General features: G+C 37.7%; 1 non-coding gene across 1 annotated transcript; it reads left to right on the top strand.

Annotated features, from left to right (window-relative positions):
• The first annotated feature begins 13,074 nt into the window (after positions 1–13,074).
• On the top strand, positions 13,075–13,178 carry LOC112792954 (small nucleolar RNA R71). Its single transcript, XR_003197670.1, has one exon. It is a non-coding gene; the product is annotated as a small nucleolar RNA R71 (small nucleolar RNA).
• Positions 13,179–20,754: the final 7,576 nt, after the last annotated feature.

Genomic DNA, 20,754 nt, shown 5'->3' with positions numbered 1-20,754 from the left:
CCAACGACGTTGAGAGCGCGCCAATTGGGCTTCTGTAGCTCCAGAAAATCCACTTCAAGTGCAGGGAGGTCAGAATCCAACAGCATCTGCAGTCCTTTTCAGCCTCTGAATCAGATTTTTGCTCAGGACCCTCAATTTCAGCCAGAAAATGCCTGAAATCACAGAAAAACACACAAACTCATAGTAAAGTCCAGAAAAGTGAATTTTAACTAAAAACTAATAAAAAAATATAATAAAAACTAATTAAAACATACTAAAAACATGCTGAAAACAATGCCAAAAAGCGTATAAATTATCCGCTCATCAATTCCCTTGTGCTCTTCCTTGATAACTTCCACCTCTTTGCAAGCTTCTTCAATTTCAACCTCTTCCTCTTGGTAGCTTTTTTCCAATTCGATCTCTTCTTCATTGTTCACCAAGGGCATGGGAGGTTGTGCTTCTTCTTCTTTAATCTCCATGTCAAGTCCAATGGGAGAGGATTCAAATGTAGATAAGAATTCATTAATGATTGAATCCATCTCTTGATCATCCCCTTCAAAGTCTTCAACCATGATATGCCTTGGAGGTTGTACACCCTTCTCAACATCAAATTCAAACTCCTTAGAAGGGGGCTCTATGACTGGGCTTTCCCATGGACGTTCTGCATCTACTAAGTCTTCGACCACTTCTTCCTCTTCAACGATTACGGCTTTCTCTAATTGTTCCAATACAAAGTCATGCTCCTTACTGTCCACCGAAGTTTCTAGTATCTCCTTCATGCTACGTTCATCGTTAGATTGTCCATATGAAGCCATGGGGGTTCCTTGAGTATCTGAACGTCGGGAAGGTAATCGATTGATCGCTTAATCCAGTTGGTGAAGGGTTGCATGAAGTTTTTCCACTGTTTCCTTGAGACGCTCCCTTGATTCTTGGGTTGATAGATATGGACATGGTGCATAGAGAAGTGGTAGTTCTTGGGATTAATTGGATTGGAATTGGGGTGGATAGGGGTTAGGGTCAAACGAGGGTGAATGGTGATAGGGGGCTTGTGAGTGTGGTGGTTCAAAGCTATGTTGAGGAGGTGGTGTGTGGACATATGATGGGGCTTGTTGGTAACTACAAGGGGTCCACCATATCTATCATCTTGGTACGCACCTCGGAATGGCTCTTGACCATAGTAATTTGGTGGGTGTTGGTTGTCACGAGAGGGTCCACTATAACTATTGTCTTGGCATGCATTGTAGAATGGTCATCGTCCATGGTATTTTGGAAGGTTTGGTTGCCTAAAGGGTTGATCAGATCCTCGTGACTCCATCCATCTTTGATTGTTTTGACCTTGATGCATATTCGTGTTATAGCTTCCATTCCTTTCAACAATATTAGAACCAAACTCAAAGCGATGGGGGTGAGAACTCATAGTAATTAATAAAAATTAAAAACAAAAACAAAAATAAACAAACAAGAAAAAGAAAATATTTACAATAACCAATAATAGGGCACACGTTTGTAATTCCCTGGCAACGGTGCCATTTTGACGAACGGATTTCTATCGGTAAAGAAATTCACAAGAATATAATCGCATTGTAAGTACAGTTTCTAAACTAACAGAGAATCGTTTCGTACAAAACTTTGGTTGTCACAAGTAACAAAACCCAATAAAATTTATAACCGAAGTATTCAAACCTCAGGTCGTCTTCTCAAGGAATTGCAGGGAAGTATGATTTATTATTGGTTATGGAAAACAATATTTTTGGGTTTTTTGAAAGGTTGAACAGGGAAAATAAATTGCAGAAAAAATAAATTAATAATTACAAAAACTCTTGACAAGATAAGAAAATTGGACGTCCTATCCTAGTTATCCTTATCAATTATGATGAGAATTGGATTTTTCTCCCACCTTATTAACCTCTAACTATGAAAGTAAGTTAAGTGGAAGAATCAATTTGATTCCTCAGATCCTAGTCAATTCCTAAGAAAAGACTAGAGTTATTGGAATTCAAATTAATTAGCAAAGATAACAATTATCAATCACAATGAGTTTGATAACTAAAGTGTCTCCAATTAATCAATTCATCAATTAAAGCCAAGAATATAAAAAGCTAAGTAAAAATCATAAATTTGAAATACCTCAAATTATATTTAAACATAAATTCAAATCTAACATGAAAGGGTTCATAAGCCAATTTGGCAACATGAGTCAAATACAAGTAAAAGCATTAGAGTATCTAAAAGTAGAAGAGAAACATAAATTAAAGTAACATTGAACCTGGAATGAAGAAGAATAATCCTAAATCCTAAATCCTAAATCCTAAATTCTAAGAGAGAGGAGAGAGCCTCTCTCTCTCTCTAGAAACTACATCTAATCCTGAAATTGTGTATAATGAATGTTGTATTGGTATCCTCATGAATGAATGCATTCCCCCACTTTATAGCCTCTAATCTGTGTTTTCTGGGCCGAAAACTGGATCAAAACAGCCCAGAAATTGCCCCCAGTAATTTATGTTAATTATGCAGATCGCGCATGTCATGTGTACGCGTCGTCCACGCGTGCGCGTCATTTAGTGTTTTCCTTGCCACGCGTACGCGTCGTCCACGCATCCGCATCGGTGTTTGCTGGTCATCTCCTTGGTTTCTTGTATTCCTTCCATTTTTGCAAGCTTTTTCTCCATTCTCTAAGCCATTCCTGCCTTATGAAGCCTGAAACACTTAACACACGGATCACGGCATCGAATGGTATAAAGGAGAATTAAAATACACAATAAAAAGATCTCTAGGAAGCAAGTTTTCAACCATAAAACAACTTTGGAAAGGAATTGTAATATCATGCTAATCATATGAATAAGTGGATAAAGACTTGATAAAACCACTCAATTAAACACAATATAAATAAAAAAATAATGGTTTATCACAGTCATAGTGCATCTTTAAGCTTTACATGCATGCATGAAACATCATGTGCTTTGCTTCTATGAGATAATAAAACTATAAAACTAGAAAGTAAACAAATAAAACACAAGGTTAATTGACTTCTGTAATTGCTTGAAATTTGTGATTGATCATGATTGTCTCAAGGGTTATTTTTTGCTCAAATGATGTTAATGGTGGAATACCAAACTTAGTACCACACATTCACCCTTGATTTTGGTACAATCACCTTGGTGTGCAACACCAAACTTAATTCCTTGCAATACATAGAAATTCAACTAACCATTTATTCTGAAAAGATTATGAAAAAAGTTAATTTCCTAAGGTTGGGTTGCCTCCCAACAAGCGCTTCTTTAACGTCACTAGCTTGACGGTTGTCCCTTGTTATGGCGGATGATGATCATAGTGCCTCAGTCCCTCCCCTCTCACAGTAAGCTTTTTCCAGTATCCTTCTTGATGATTTCCACATGTTCAAGTGAGAGAATTTTGTTCACTGTGTAGTATTCAGAAAAGTGTGGAGATGTTTCTATTGGTTGGTAGGTTAGCATCACTTTATCCCCTGGTGAGAAGCCTTTAGTGGGGATTTTCTTGTTTCTCCAACCTCTTGGCACCTTTTTCTTGGGATACTTCTCTTTTTCAGGAGACGATTTATGCTTTGGGGATTCAATGTCTGGGAGGTTCTTGTTGAGGGTCTCATATGGAGGCTTTGGTTGTAGTTCTTTCTTGAATCCTTGGGCTTGTTCCAACACTTCTACCTTTTCCCTTCCTCTCCAGCATGGGTGTAAGTGCTTTGGAAGTACTTCCTTCCTAGTAGGCTCAGTGTCAGGAACTTCCTTGTTGGTTGGCACAATTGGAAATTTTGCTCATGGATCTTCTTCGGTTTTCCTGACTTCCTGAGCTTTTTGTATCTCTTTAGCTTCTTTCTTTTCTTTTAGGCAGGGGTTTAAGAATTCTTGATGTGACTCCCTGGTTGCTTCCTTTGGGTCTCCATCATCAATTTTCGTACATTCCTTCTCTTGAGTAGGATCCTACAAGTTTCTAAAGACATTGAATACTAGGTGATCGTCATGCACTCTTAGCATCAATTTTTCTCTTTCAACATCTATCAGTGCTCTTCCTGTAGCTTGATGTGTGGAAAATGATCCAACAAAAAACTCCCCGACAAGTGTACCGGGTCGCATCAAGTAATAATAACTCACATGAGTGAGGTCGATCCCACAGGGATTGAAGGATTTAGCAATTTTAGTTAGGTTATTGATTTAGTCAAGCAAACAAGTGTTTATTTGAGTGATTTATATTCAACAGAAGCTAAATTGCATGAAATTTAAAGGGAGGGGGGAATTGACAGTAAATTAAAGAGCAGAAGAAGTAAAAGAGCTGAATCTTAAAGAACAAGCAATGTAAATGACTGAAACTTAGATTGTAAGAAATGTAAATGGCATAATCTTAGAGTGCAAGAAATGTAAAATTGCTAAAAGAGTAAAAGGATTTGGGAGCTGGGAATTTAAAATTAAACAAGAGAATATAATTAAATAGTAATCAATACAGAAAGTGAATTCAACTCAATTATGAAATCTAAAAAAGAAGTTGAAGATCTCAGGGGCTGAATGAGACTATAAAACAAGTATAGATCTCAATTCCTTCCTTGATCCAACAGAGAATAATTTCAGAAGAAATAGAGATGAAAGCAATAAAGAGAACTTAGATCCAAATCATAATTCCTTGAAATTATGCAGAAAGTAAACAAAAAGAGATCTCAGATCAAGAGTGAAATATAATTCCTTCAATTCTCAATCCAAGATTCAAAACAAAGAGTGAAAAGTGTAGAAGTAAGAACAAAGAAGAAGAAAATTCAATTCTTAATCCCAATTCCCAAACCCAAAGCTAAAATCTAAAATGAGCTCAAAAATGAAAAATAAAAAGTAAAAGTGTCAAAAAGGTCCTTGACAAACCCCAATTTGACGGTTTGTTTTGTATTGAATTTACAGTATTTTTGATAACCTTTTGTCACATTTAGCCTATGAATTAGCATGGTTTTGTATCTCTCCCATATTTGTGCTTAAGTGTAAAAACATGCTTTTAAATCTTATTTTGATGAATTCTAAGTTTCTCTTTGATTCCATAAGATGCCTTGATGTGTTTGTTAGTAATCTCAGGATGAAATAGGCTAGGCATGGATCGAAGGAGCAAGGAAGAAGCATACAAGTGGAGAGAAGCATAAAAAGTCAAAGAAGCAAAGTCAGCCATGCACGCGCACGCGCACAAGGCGCTCGCGCGCACATTGCGAAACAGGCCAAGGACGCGCACGCGTACCGTGCGCTCACGCGCCGATAGTGGCACATGACCTCATTAATGTAACACGTGCCTGGCGATTTTGGAAGGTTTTCAGCAACCAACTTTGGCGCCAAAATGCATATAAGAGCCAAGGATTGAAGGGGATTGATACACATTCACATCCATAGACTAATTAGGGGATAATTAGATAGATAGTTAGTTTTAGAAGTAATTTCTAGAGAGAGAAGCTCTCACTTCTCTCTAAAATTAGGATTAGGTTTAGGTTAATCTCTTTTCTTAGATCTAGATTTAATTCATGCTTTGATTCAATTTCCTTTATCAATTCTTAATCTTCTCATCTCTTTCTTTCTAGTTATGTGCTTTGATAATTGTAATTCTTCATTTTGTTTTGGATAGATTGTTGTTCCTTAGTTTCCTTTCAATAATGCAATTTGAGGTAATTCATGGTAGTTATGATTTCTTTAATTGTTGTTGTTAATTCTTTGCAATAATTGTTGTTAGATTCTATTTTTGTTATCAAATCACTATGCTTTTCTTTTATGCCTTCCAAGTGTTTGATGAAATGCTTGGTTGGATTTTAGTGTAGCTTTTGTCCCTCTTGGCTTTGGTTGAGTAATTAGTGACTCTTGAGTTATCTAATCCTTTTGTTGATTGATAATTAGAAGTTGCTAATTGATTTGAATACCTCTAAAGCTAGTCTTTCCTTTAGGAGTTGATTAGGACTTGAGGAATCAAATCGATTCATCCACTTGACTTTCCTCCATGGTTAGAGGTTGACTAAGTGGGAGCAATAGACAATTTGCCATCACAATTGAGGAGGATAACTAGGATAGGACTTCTAGTTCTCATATCTTGCCAAGAGCTTTGCTAGTTGTTAGTTTATTTTCTTTGCCATTTATATTTCTTGTCCAAAATCTTAAAAACCCCAAATATAACTCACAACCAATAACAAGACACTTTATTGTAAATCCTAGGGAGAACGACCCGAGGTTTAAATACTTCGGTTTATAGATCTTAGGGGTTTGTACTTGTGACAAACAAATTTTTGTATGAAAAGATTATTGCTTGGTTTAGAAACTATACTTTACAACGAGATTTCCTTAGTGAAATTCTAAACCGTCAAAAATCCAATCGTCAGTCCTCTCTAAATCAAACTAACTTCTATTTATACACTTCCTATTTTTTGAATTTTAGAATTTGGAGTCGGCCTTTCAATTTGGCGAAGGATTGAATTTAAATGGAATTTTAATTGAATTTGGACCATGGGTGCTGCTCCTAGTAGAGTGCTCGGTTAACTGATTGAGTGCAACAGTACCCCTTGCTTTGTGTCTTGCCAAATTGATGCTGTGCCAAGCCTTTCCCATGTCAGCTGGTGCACGAAATTGTGATCATCAACAATGGCGCCAATAAACTTGGAGCTCTCAAATGTGAATCACATCTTGTCACAACTTCGCACAACTAACCAGCAAGTGCACTGGGTCGTCCAAGTAATACCTTACGTGAGTAAGGGTCGATCCCACGGAGATTGTTGATATGAAGCAAGTTTTGGTCATCTTGTAAATCTCAGTTAGGCGGATTCAAATAGTTATAATGGTTTTCGAATATAAAAATAAATAAAGCATAAAATAAAGATAGAGATACTTATGTAATTCATTGGTGGGAATTTCAGATAAGTGCATGAAGATGCTGTATTCCTTCTGAATCTCTGCTTTCTTACTGCTTCATCCAGTCTTTCTTACTCCGTTCTATGGCAAGCTGTATGTAGGGCGTCACTGTTGTCAATGCCTACTTCCCATCCTCTCAGTGAAAATGGTCCAAATGCTCTGTCATAGCACGGCTAATCATCTGTCGGTTCTCGATCATGTCGAAAAAAGATCCATTGATCCTTTTGCGTCTATCACTACGCCCAACACTCGCGAGTTTGAAGCTCGTCACAGTCATTCAATCCCTGAATCCTACTTGGAATACCACAAACAAGGTTTAGACTTTCCAGATTCTCAAGAATGCTGCTAATGAATTCTAGCTTATACCACGAAGACTCTGATTAAGGAATCCAAGAGATACTCATTCAATCGAAAGTAGAACGGAGGTTGTTGTCAGGCACGCGCTCATAGGTTGAGAATGGTGATGAGTGTCATGGATCATCACATTCATCAGGTTGAAGTGCGAATGAATATCTTAGAATAAGAATAAGCGTGAATTGAATAGAAGAACAGTAGTAATTGCATTAATACTCGAGGTACAGGAGAGCTCCACACCTTAATCCATGGTGTGTAGAAACTCCAACGTTGAAAATACATAAGTAATAAAGGTTCAGGCATGGCCGAATGGCCAGCCTCCATACGTGATCAATAGATTAATCAAAGACTAATTCCAAGATTAATTAAAAGATGTCTAATACAATAGTAAAAAGTTCTATTTATATTAAACTAGTTACTAGGGTTTACAGAAATAAGTCTTAATGCAGAAATCCATTTCCGGGGCCCACTTTGTTGTGTGCTTGGGCTGAGCTTGAGCTTTACACGTGCAAAGGCTTCTCTTGGGGTTAAACGCCAAGTTGTAACGTGTTTTTGGCGTTTAACTCTGGTTTGTGATGTGTTTCAAGCGTTTTACTCCAGAATGCAGCATGGAACTAGCGTTGAATGCCAGTTTGCATCATCTAAGCTCGAACAAAGTATGAACAATTATATATTGCTAGAAAGTATGAGCAATTGAGAGGGCGCCATTTAGAGTTCTGTAGCTCTACAAAATTCATTTCGAGTACAGGGAGGTCAAAATCCAACAACATCAGCAGTCCTTTGTCAGCCTCTTATCAGATTTTTGCTCAGGTCCCTCAATTTCAACCAGAAAATAACTGAAATCACAGAAAAATACACAAACTCATAGTAAAGTCCAGAAATGTGAATTTTGCATAAAAACTAATAAAAACATCCCTAAAAGTAGCTAGATCCTACTAAAAACTACCTAAAAACAATGCCAAAAAGCGCATAAATTATCCGCTCATCACAACACCAAACTTAAATTGTTGCTTGTCCCCAAGTAACTGAAAATCAAATAGGATAAAAAGAAGAGAATAGACTATAAATCTCAAAATATCAATGAATATTAGTCTTAATTAGATGAGCAGGACTTGTAGCTTTTTGCTTCTGAACAGGTTTGGCATCTCACTTTATCCTTTGAAGTTTAGAATGATTGGCATCCATAGGAATTTAGAGTTCATATGGCGTTATTGATTCTCCTAGTTAAGTATGTTGATTCTTGAACACAGCTACTTTTATGAGTCTTGGCCGTGGCCCTAAGCACTTTGTTTTCCAGTATTACCACCGGATACATAAATGCCACAGACACATGACTGGGTGAATCTTTTCAGATTGTGACTCAGCTTTACTAAAGTCCCCAATTAGAGGTGTCTAGAGCTCTTAAGCACACTCTTTTTGCTTTGGATCACGACTTTAACCACTCAGTCTCAAGCTTTTCACTTGGACCTGCATGTCACAAGCACATGGTTAGGGACAGCTTGATTTAGCCGCTTAGGCCTGTATTTTATTTCCTTGGGCCCTCCTATCCATTGATGCTCAAAGCCTTGGATCCTTTTTTTACCCTTTCCTTTTGGTTTTAAAGGCTATTGGCTTTTTCTGCTTGCTTTTTCTTTTTCTTTCTTTAAATTCTTTTTTTCGCCACTTTTTTTTTCGCAAGCTTTGTTCTTCATTGCTTTTTCTTGCTTCAAGAATCAATTTTATGATTTTTCAGATAATCAATAACATTTCTCTTTTTCATCATTCTTTCAAGAGCCAACAATTTTAACATTCATAAACAACAAGATAAAAAATATGCACGGTTCAAGCATTCATTCAGAAAACAAAAAATATTGTCACGACATCAATATAATTAAACTAATTTCAAGGATGAATTCGAAATTCATGTACTTCTTATTCTTTTGTATTAAAAACATTTTTCATTTTAAGAAAGGTGAAGGATTCATGGATTTATTCATAGCCTTAAGACATAGACTCTAGACACTAATGATCATGTAATAAAGACACAAACATAGACAAACATGAAGCTCAAAAACTGAAAAACAGAGAGATAAGAATAAGGAAGTTAAGGAATGAGTCCACCTTAGTGATGGTGGCGTCTTCTCCCTGAAGGACCAATGGTGTTCTTGAGCTCTTCTATGTCGCTTCCTTGCCTTTGTTGCTCCTCCCTCATAGCTCTTTGATCTTCTCTAATCTCATTGAGAATGATGGAGTGTTCTTGGTGTTCCACCCTTAATTGGTTCATGTCATGACTCAATCCTTCTAGAGAAGTGTTTAGTTGTTCCCAATAGTTGTTTGGAGAAAAATGCATCCCTTGAGGCATCTCAGGGATTTCTTGATGATGAGATTCTTCATGTGTCTCTTGAGATCTATGAATGGGCTCTCTTGTTTGCTCCATCCTCTTTTTAGTGATGGGCTTGTCCTCTTCAATGAGGATGTCTCCTTCTATGACAACTCCAGCTAAGTAGCATAGATGGCAAATGAGATGAGGAAAAGCTAGCCTTGCCAAGGTGGAGGGCTTTTCCGCTACTTTGTAGAGTTCTAGAGAGATGACTTCATGAACTTCTACTTCCTCTCCAATCATGATGCTATGGATCATGATGGCCTGATCCACAGTTACTTCAGATCGGTTGCTAGTGGGGATGATGGAGCGTTGGATGAACTCCAACCATCCTCTAGCCACGGGCTTAAGGTCCAGTCTTCTCAATTGAACCGGCTTACCTTTTGAGTCTATTTTCCATTGAGTTCTTTCCACACATATGTCCATGAGGACTTGGTCTAACCTTTGATCAAAGTTGAACGCCAGCATCTTCTTGCATCATAGGCAAGTTGAACGCCAGCCTTACGTTCTCTGGACTGAAATCTAAGCATTTCCCTCAAACCATTGTAAGCCAATTCTTTGGGTTTGGGTTCATGCTTTGATCATGGTTCCTAGTGATCCATGCATTTGCATAGAACTCTTGAACCATTAAGATTCCAACTTGTTGAATGGGGTTGGTAAGAACTTCCCAACCTCTTCTTTGGATCTCATGTCGGATCTTCGGATACTCATTTTTCTTGAGCATGAAAGGGACCTCAGGGATCACCTTCTTCTTGGCCACAACTTCATAGAAGTGGTCTTTATGGGCTTTTGAGATGAATCTCTCCATCTCCCATGACTCAGAAATGGAAGCTTTTGTCTTCCCTTTCCTCTTTCTAGAGGTTTCTCCGGCCTTAGGTGCCATCAATGGTTATGGAAAAACAAAAAAAAAACTATACTTTTACCACACCAAACTTAGAATGTTGCTCGTCCTCGAGTAAAAGAAGAAAGAATAGATGAAGAAGAAGAAGAAGATATGGAGGAGAGGGAGAGAGATGTGTACTCGGCCATTTAGGGTGGGTTTGGGTGAAAAAGAGATTTTGAATTTGAAGGTAGGTGGGGTTTATGGGAAAGAGTGGTTGGATGTGAGTGGTGAAGAGGTGATGGGGAAGAGTGATTTTGGTGATTGGTGAATGGTGTTCGGGGAAGAGTGTTATGAAAAGGTGTGAGAGGGAGGGAGAAGGTAGGTGGGGATCCTGTGGGGTCCACAGATCTTGAGGTGATTCTGTGGGGTGCAGAAATCCTGAGGTGTCAAGAATTTCTCATCCCTGCACCCTTTAGGCGTGTAAAATGCCTTCTGTATGCAATCTTAGCATTTAACACCAGACTGCAGCATGTTTCTAGCGTTAAACGCCACTTCCATGCTTGTTTTGGGCGTTCAACGCCAATCTGCAGCATGTTTCTGGCGTTGAACGCCATTTCCATGCTTGTTTCTGGCATTTAATGCCAGCTCTCCTCAGGGTGTAATCCTGGCATTTAAACGCCAGACTACTACTTGTTTCTGGCATTCAACGCCAGCTTCATGCTCTGTTCTGGCGTTGAACGCCAGCCAAATGCTCCTTACTGGCGTTTAAACGCCAGTAAGCTCTTCCTCCAGGGTGTGCTGTTTCTTCTGCTGTTTTTGATTCTGTTTTTAATTTTTGCAATTGTTTTGTGACTCCACATGATCATAAACCTAATAAAACATAAAAGAACAATAGAAATATAGATAAATAAAAATTGGGTTGCCTCCCAATAAGTGCTTCTTTAATGTCAATAGCTTGACAGTGAGCTCTCATGGAGCTTCACAGATGTTCAGAGCATTGTTGGGACCTCCCAACACCAAACTTAGAGTTTGAATGTGGGGGTTCAACACCAAACTTAGAGTTTGGTTATGGCCTCCCAACATCAAACTTAGAGTTTGATTGTGGGGGCTTTGTTTGACTCTGTATTGAAAGAAGCTTATCGTGCCTCTTTTCCATGGTTACAGAGGAAGATCCTTGAGCTTTAAACACAAGGTAGTCCCCATTCAATTGAAGGACTAGCTCTTCTCTGTCAACATCAATCACAACTCCTGTTGTGGCTAGGAAGGGTCTTCCAATGATGATGCATTCATCCTCATCCTTCCCAGTGTCTAAGATTATGAAATCAGCAGGGATGTAAAGGCCTTTAACCTTTACCAACACACCTTCTACCAATCCATAAGCTTGTTTTATTGACTTGTCTGCCATCTCTAATGAGATTTTTATATCTTGTATCTCAAAGATCACCAGCTTCTCCATTACAGAGAGTGGCATAAGATTTATACCTGACCCCAGGTCACACAGAGCCTTCTCAAAGGTCATGGTGCCTATGGTACAGGATATTAAGAATTTACCAGGATCTTGTTTCTTTTGAGGTAGAGTTTGCTGAACCCATGTATCTTGTTCACTAATCAGCAAGGGAGATTCACCTTCCCAAGTCTCATTACCAAACAACTTGGCATTCAGCTTCATGATGGCTACTAGATATTGAGCAATTTGCTCTTCAGTTACATCTTCATCCTCTTCATAGGAAGAATAGTTCTCAGAGCTCATGAATGGTAAAAGGAGGTTCAATGGAATCTCTATGGTCTCTAGGTGAGCCTTAAATTCCTTAGGTTCCTCAGTTTGGAACTCCTTTTTATTCAGAGGACATCCCAGGAGGTCTTCCTCACTGGGATTCACATCCTTCTCCTCCTTTATGCATTTAGCCATATTGATTATATCAATGGCCTTGCACTCTCTTTTTGGATTCTCTTCTGCATTGCTTGGGAGAGTACTAGGAGGAGTTTCAGTGATTTTCTTACTCAGCTGACCCACTTGTGCCTCCAAATTTCTAATGGAGGACCTTGTTTCACTCATGAAACTTTAAGTGGCCTTAGATAGATCAGAGACTATGTTTGCTAAGCTAGAGGGGCCCTGCTCAGAATTCTCTATCTGTTGCTGAGAAGATGATGGAAAAGGCTTGCTATTGCTAAACCTGTTTCTTCCACCATTATTAAAGCCTTGTTGGGGCTTTTGTTGATCCTTCCATGAGAAATTTGGATGATTTCTTCATGAGAAATTATAGGTGTTTTCATAGGGTTCACCCATGTAATTCACCTCTGCCATTGCAGGGTTCTCAGGATCATAAGCTTTTTCTTCAAAAGATGCCTCTTTAGTACCGTTGGATGCATTTTGCCATCCATTCAGACTCTGAGAAATCATGTTGACTTGCTGAGTCAACATTTTGTTCTGAGCCAATATGGCATTCAGAGCATCAATTTCAAGAACTCCCTTCCTCTGAGGCGTCCCATTACTCACAGGATTTCTCTCAGAGGTGTACATGAATTGGTTATCTGCAACCATGTCAATGAGTTCTTGAGCTTCTACAGGCATTTTCTTGAGGTGAATAGATCCACCTGCAGAATGGTCCAGTGACATCTTAGAAAGCTCAGATAGACCATCATAGAATATATCTAAAATGGTCCACTCTGAAAGCATGCCAGAAGGACACTTTTTGGTCAACTGCTTGTATCTTTCCCAAGCTTCATAGAGGGATTCACCATCTTTTTTCTTGAAGGTCTGAACATCCACTCTAAGCTTGCTTAGCTTTTGAGGAGGAAAGAACTTGGCCAAGAAGGCCGTGACCAGCTTATCCCAAGAGTCCAGGCTATCTTTAGGTTGTGAGTCCAACCATGTTCTAGCTCTGTCTCTTACAGCAAAGGGGAAAGCATGAGCCTGTAGACTTCAAGATCTACTCCATTAGTCTTAACAGTATCACAGATTTACAAAAATTCAGTTAAAAAATGATAGGGATCTTCTGATGAAAGTCCATGGAACTTGCAGTTCTGTTGCATCAGAGCAACTAGTTGAGGCTTCAGCTCAAAATTGTTTGCTCCAATAGCAGGGATTGAGATGCTTCTTCCATAAAAATTGGAAGTATGTGTAGTATAATCACCAAGCATCCTCCTTGCGCCTCCACCATTGTTATTAGGTTAGGCCATGTCTTCTTTTTCGAGATTCTCTGTAAGGTTTTCTCTAGATTGTTGTGCTTTAGCTTCTCTTAGCTTCTTCTTCATAGTCCTTTCAGGTTCAGGATCTGCTTCAACAAGAATGTCCTTGTCCTTGCTCCTGCTCATATGAAAAATAAGAAACAAAAAAGGAAGAGGAATCCTCTATGTCACAGTATAGAAATTCATTTATGTGAGTAGAAGAAGAAAAGAATAGAAGAAGAAAAAATTCTAACATAGAGAGAGAAGAGTAGAGGGTTCGAATTATGAGTAGAAGAGAAGTGTTAGTAGATAAATAAATAAATAGAAGGTGATGAGAGAGAGAATTTGAATATTAACTAAAAGAGAAAAAAATATTTTTGTTTTTATTTTAATTATTAGTTAAAATTCGAAACTTAAGAGAAGAAATAAAATTAAAATTAAAATTCGAAATAATTAGTTAATTAAAAAGAATTTTGAAAAAGAGTGAGGAATTTTCTAAAATTAGAGAGAGAAAAGTAGTTAGGTGGTTTTGAAAAAGATAAGAAACAAACAAAAAGTCAATTAGTTAGTTGAAAAAGATTTGAAAATCAATTTTGGAAAGATAAGAAGTTAGAAAAGATTTTGAAATCAAATTTTTGAAAAAGATATGATTTGAAAAAGATATGATTAAAAAGATATGATTGAAAAGATATGGTTGAAAAAGATTTTATTTTTAAAATTGATGACTTGACTAACAAGAAACTAATAGATAAGATTCTAGAATTTAAAGATTGAACCTTTCTTAACAAGAAAGTAACAAACTTCAAATTTTTGAATCAATCACATTAATTTTTAGTAAAGTTTTTGAAAATCATGAAATAGAGATAAGAAAAAGATTTTTAAAATCAATTTTTTTTTAATTTCGAAAATATTAAAAAAAATGAAAAAGATTTGATTTTTGAAAAAGATTTTAAAAAGATAAGATTTTTAAAAATGAAATCTTGACTTGAATAACAAGAAACAACTTATTTTAAAAATTTTTGACTAAGTCAACCTAAAGATTTCGAAAATTATGAGTAAAATAAGGGAAGATATTTTTTTGATTTTTTAATTTTTAATGAGGAGAGAGAAAAACATAAATATAACCCAAAATATGAAAATTTTGGATCAAAACCAATGATGCATGCAAGAACACTATGAATGTCAAGATGAACACCAAGAACACTTTGAAGATCAAGATGAACATCAAGACTTATTTTTGAAAATTTTTCAAGAAAAGAAAAACAAGCAAAACACCAAACTTAGAAATTTCCAATGTTTAGATCTATGAATGCAAAAATGCATATGAAAAATAACAAAAAACACAAAACAAGAAAATATGAAGATTAAACAAGAAGACTTATCAAGAACAACTTGAAGATCATGAAGAACACATGCATGAATTTTCGAAAAATGCAAAAGTTTTTAAAACATGCAATTGACACCAAACTTAAAAATTGATACTAGACTCAAACAAGAAACACAATAATATTTTTTATTTTTATGATTTTATGATTTTTTCTGGATTTTTTGAAAATAATCTTTAGAAAAATGAAAAAGAGAAAAAAAATTTTTGAAAGATTTTTGAAAACTTTTTGAAAATAAAATTACCTAATCTGAGCAACAAGATGAACCGTCAGTTGCCCAAACTCGAACAATCCCCGGCAACGGCGACAAAAACTTGGTGCACAAAATTGTGATCATTAACAATGGCGCCAATAAACTTGGAGCTCTCAAACGTGAATCACATTTTGTCACAACTTCGCACAACTAACCAGCAAGTGCACTGGGTCGTCCAAGTAATACCTTACATGAGTAAGGGTCGATCCCACGGAGATTGTTGGTATGAAACAAGCTATGGTCATCTTGTAAATCTCAGTTAGGCGGATTCAAATGGTTATAATGGTTTTCAAATATAAGAATAAATAAAGCATAAAATAAAGATAGAGATACTTATGTAATTCATTGGTGGGAATTTCAGATAAGTGCATGAAGATGCTGTGTTTCTTCTGAATCACTGCTTTCTTACTGCTTCATCCAGTCATTCTTACTCCTTTCTATGGCAAGCTATATGTAGGGCGTCACCGTTGTCAATGGCTACTTCCCATCCTCTCAGTGAAAATGGTCCAAATGCTCTGTCACAGCATAGCTAATCATCTGTCGGTTCTCGATCATGTCGGAATAAGATCCATTGATCCTTTTGCGTCTATCACTACGCCCAACACTCGCGAGTTTGAAGCTTGTCACAATCATTCAACCCTTGAATCCTACTCGAAATAACACAGACAAGGTTTAGACTTTCCAGATTCTCAGGAATGCTGCTAATGAATTCTAGCTTATACCACGAAGACTCTGATTAAGGAATCCAAGAGATACTCATTCAATCGAAAGTAGAACGGAGGTTGTTGTCAAGCACGCGCTCATAGGTTGAGAATGGTGATGAGTGTCACAGATCATCACATTCATCAGGTTGAAGTGCGAATGAATATCTTAGAATAAGAATAAGCGTGAATTGAATAGAAGAACAGTAGTAATTGCATTAATACTCGAGGTACAACAGAGCTCCATACCTTAATCTATGGTGTGTAGAAACTACACCGTTGAAAATACATAAGTAATAAAGGTCCAGGCATGGCCGAATGGCCAGCCTCCATACGTGATCAAGAGATTAATCAAAGACTAATTCCAAGATTAATTACAAGATGTCTAATACAATAGTAAAAAGTTCTATTTATATTAAACTAGTTACTAGGGTTTACAGAAATAAGTCTTAGTGCAGAAATCCACTTCCGGGGCCCACTTTGGTGTGTGCTTGGGCTGAGCTTGAGCTTTACATGTGCAGAGGCTTCTCTTGGGGTTAAACGCCAAGTTGTAATGTGTTTTTGGCGTTTAACTCTGGTTTGTGATGTGTTTCTGGCGTTTTACTCCAGAATTGAGCATGGAACTGGCGTTGAACGCCAGTTTGCGTCATCTAAACTCAAACAAAGTATGGACTATTATTTATTGCTGGAAATCCCTGGATGTCTAATTTCCAACGCAATTGAGAGCGCGCCATTTTGAGTTCTGTAGCTCCAGAAAATCCATTTCGAGTGCAGGGAGGTCAGAATCCAACAGCATCAGCAGTCCTTTGTCAGCCTCCTATCAGATTTTTGCTCAGGTCCCTCAATTTCAGCTAGAAAATACTTGAAATCATAGAAAAACACATAAACTCATACTAAAGTCTAGAAATGTGAATTTTGCATAAAAACTAATAAAAACATCCCTAAAAGTAGCTAGATTCTACTAAAAACTACCTAAAAAATAATGCCAAAAAGCGTATAAATTATCCGCTCATCATCAGCCTCAAAGCGCTAGGTTGACAAAGAGAGAGCAGCGCTCCACCTTGCTCTTGGCATGCAAATTTGGTGCGTGACAAGCTCCTTGGTGCTGCCTCCTAGCGTGCCAATTTCTTGAAGGGTGCAGGGAGGAGTAGCGCTCAGTTAATTGAGTAAACTGAGCCCCCTTGCCTTGTTTATGAGCCCCCAGCTTCGAACCATGAGAGAAGCACTTGTGGAGCCAATTTCTTTTGTGAAGCAAAGAGAGGTAGCGCCTAGCCTTGAGTGGAAGGCCTCAAGTTCGAATCACAGCAAAGCCATTTTGGCTTCTCTTCTTTGCCCAAGCACTCCTTCCTTGAGTGTAAGCTCCCAAGTTCGATTCCTAGTGAAGCCGTGATGGTTTATTTTCCTTGCAAGTAGCGCTCCTTCCTTCTCTTGGTTCATGGGTTCGAAACTTTGTGGCTTCACTAGCAAACATTGCACCTTGAATTTATTTGAAGTGGAGCCCGATAAAGTTAAGTGAGTTAACCGAGCGCTATGTTTGTTGCCTTGTTTCCTTGGTTCCTTGTAGCACTCGGTTAAGTGAGAGAGCGCAGCATTCCTTTTCCTTTGCTTTCTTGGATTTGAGTAGCGCTCAAATAGAGAGCGCTGGGCTCACTAAGAGAGTGCTGCTCCTTGGTTTCTTGATGCGCCATGCTTTTCTTCTTCCTTAGGCTACGCTTTCCTTGTTTCTTTCTTTTCTTCACCTACAAGTAATCAAAACAACCAATCAAAGTATCGCCAAATTCACAAGGTTTATAAATCATTCAAAAACCAATTAATTTTAGCTTAAACCTCATGATTTATTGTCAAATAAAGGATGGTTGATTGATTCAACAAAACCATGCAATTTCACTCCAAATCACTTACTTATAATGCAAGAAAGTGCATAAAACCTAATAAAACAAGTGAAAAATGCTTGAAAAACTAGCATAAGATGACTTGTCATCATAATTAGGAAGGGTCTTCCCAAGATGATAGGGGTGTTGCAATCCTCCTCCATGTCAAGGATCACGAAGTCAGCTAGAAGGAAAAACTTTCCTACTTTAACCAGTACATTCTCCACCACCCAAGTGCTTGATTGATAGATTTATCAGCCATTTAGAGAGCTATCTATGTGGATTTCAATTCATGAATTTGAAGTTTCTTCATGAGAGGCAGAGGCATAAGATTTATGCTTGCACCAAGGTCACAAAATGCTCTCTCAATTGTCATGTTGCCAATGGTGCAGGGGATGTGAAAGCGCCCTAGATCATTCCTCTTTCTTGACAAATCTCTTTGGAAGATAGCACTACACTCCATTGTCATCTCAACAGTTTGTCCTTCTTTCAAGGATCTTTTCTTTGTTAGCACTTCCTTCATAAACTTAGCATCTATTGGCATTTGTTCAAGTGCTTCTATAAAGGGAATATTGATGTGGAGTGTCTTGAATATTTCCAAGGATTCGGACTATTGCTTCTCTTTGTTTTTCCTCTTGAACCTTTGAGGATATGGTAGCTTTGGTTGGTATGCTTTCACTGCCTCCTTCTTAGTTGAATTGTCACTTTGTATGGGGTTTCTTGTCCTTGTTTTTGCTTCTCCACTTCTTTTTTTGATCCTTCTTTGTTGTGATCTTCTTGGATGGTGGCTTCTTTCTCCAAGCTTTTCCCACTTCTCAATGTGATTGCCTTACACTCTTCCCATTTTATAGCTTTTCATTTGTCTCTTGGGTTGTTTTCAGTGTCACTGGGAAAGGCATTTGCTTGCTTCTCACCCATCTCTGTAATTTGTTTAGCCATTTGTCCCATTTGCCTTTCAAGATTTCTTATTGAGGCCTCCTGGTTTTTGAGTGTCATGGCATGATCCTTTCTAGCCATTTCTTGGCCTTTTCTTGCCATCTCTTAATTTTAGATAAGTTATATATATATATATATATTTCTCCATCATTGCTTCTAGATTAGGGATCTTTTGAGACTCTGGATGTGGTTGTACGTGCATGGGATGTGATGGTTGTTGATGGAAATTGTTTGAGGTATTGAAGAAGGTATTTTGTGAGTTAAATGAAGGTGTGGAGAAGTTGCTCTAGGAAACTTGTGAAGTATTATGGGGTTGGAGGTATGTGTTTTTTGGTTTTGTATATTGGTTAGTGTTAGTGGGTGGGTGGTTATGGTTGTTTGTGTTGCGAAAGTTGTTAGAGTTGAGGTTTCTTTGTCCTTGATTCTGATTGTCACCCCATCTCAAGTTAGGATGATTCCTCCAAGATGGGTTGTATGTATCACCATGGAAGTTATGTTGGAAAAAACCTGAGGTGTTGTTCATGTATTGGACTTGCTCAAGGCCTTGTTGCTCATAGTTGAATGTCTTAAAGCCTTCTTCGGGTTGATTCCATCAATGTGAAACTTGAGCTTAGCTTTGTGTGCTCACTGTAGCTAGTTGCAATCCATCCATTCTCTTAGCCATAATCTCCATTTGCTGCCGGATTTGTTGGTGCATGAGTTTGTTTTGTGCCAAGATTGCATCCACACCTTCAAGCTCTAACACCCCTCTCTTCGGAGTTGAGTTGTGATGCCTCTCAGAAGAATAGAAGTATTGATTTTTTGCAACAACATCAATGAGATCTTGTGCTTCTTCAAGGGTTTTCATCATTTGGAGTGAGCCTCTTGAAGAGTAATCTAGTGCCCTCCTTGCTTCCAAATTCAAGCCCTCATAGAAGTTTTGGAGTCTCACCCAATCATTGAACATGTTAGGGGGAAAAATTTAGCGAAGAACTTGCTCACCAACTCATCCCAATTAGTGATGCTCTCTTTGGGAAAGGTTTTCAGCCATTAGAATGCCTTGTCCCTTAGAGAGAATGGGAATAAAAGCAACTTGTATATGTCAGGATGCGCCCTATTTGTCTTGAATGTTTCACAAATTCTCAAGAAAATAGACAAGTGTTGATTATGGTCTTCCGAAGGACTTCCTCCATACTGGAAATTATTCTGAATAAGAGTGATGAGTTGAGGTTTCAGCTCAAAGTTATTTGCATGAACATTAGGTGTGAGTATGCTGCTTTCACATTTTTGGGGGTTAGGAATGGTGTAAGAGGCCAACACCCTCCGAGAAGGTTAGCCATTATTGTTGGCAACTTCCTCAGGTTGGTTGTGCATATCATCCTCCATGACTTGATCTTCTTCCAATTCCTCTTTACCAACTACTCTCTTCCTTATTGTTTCTCTTTTTAGTCTCAAGAAAGTTCTCTCTGGCTCCGAATCAAAGGAAGTTGATATTGATTTCCTTCCTCCAGGCATACACAAAACAAAAACAAACCAAATGCAAAATGAACACTCTAGTGCTAGAGTATTGTTAGAGTTAGGTGACACAAAGTGTCAAACAGTTAGTGTACTTAATCAAGAGAAAAGTGTTTAATCTAGAGTACCACCAACTTAATCATTGTCAATCTAAGTCAATCCCCAACAACGGCACCAAAAACTTGATGAGTAGAATTTAAATAATATAAATTCTTCTGCCAAGTATACTGGGTCGCAGTCAAGTAATAACTCACTTTTGAGTGAGGATCCCACAGGGATTGATGGATCAAGCAACTTTATTTAAATGGTTTCTATAGTCAAACAAATATTTGATGATTTTGTGTGATTGAATTAACAAATAAGTAAATGACATAGAAAATAAAAGTGCTGAATCTAAATAACTGAATAATAAAAGGCTGAAAGTAAATGGCAAAATAGAAAAGAGAAGAAACATGAATGATAAGAAAGTAAAGGCAAAATTGTAAATGACAAGGAAATGTAAATTACATAAATGTAAATGGGTTCTAGGTATTGGGAATCAAAGAAA

This window comes from Arachis hypogaea, chromosome 3, assembly GCF_003086295.3.
Source record: "Arachis hypogaea cultivar Tifrunner chromosome 3, arahy.Tifrunner.gnm2.J5K5, whole genome shotgun sequence".
In the NCBI taxonomy this organism is placed as follows: domain Eukaryota; kingdom Viridiplantae; phylum Streptophyta; class Magnoliopsida; order Fabales; family Fabaceae; genus Arachis; species Arachis hypogaea.
This window is presented reverse-complemented; position numbering and strand designations above follow the sequence as displayed.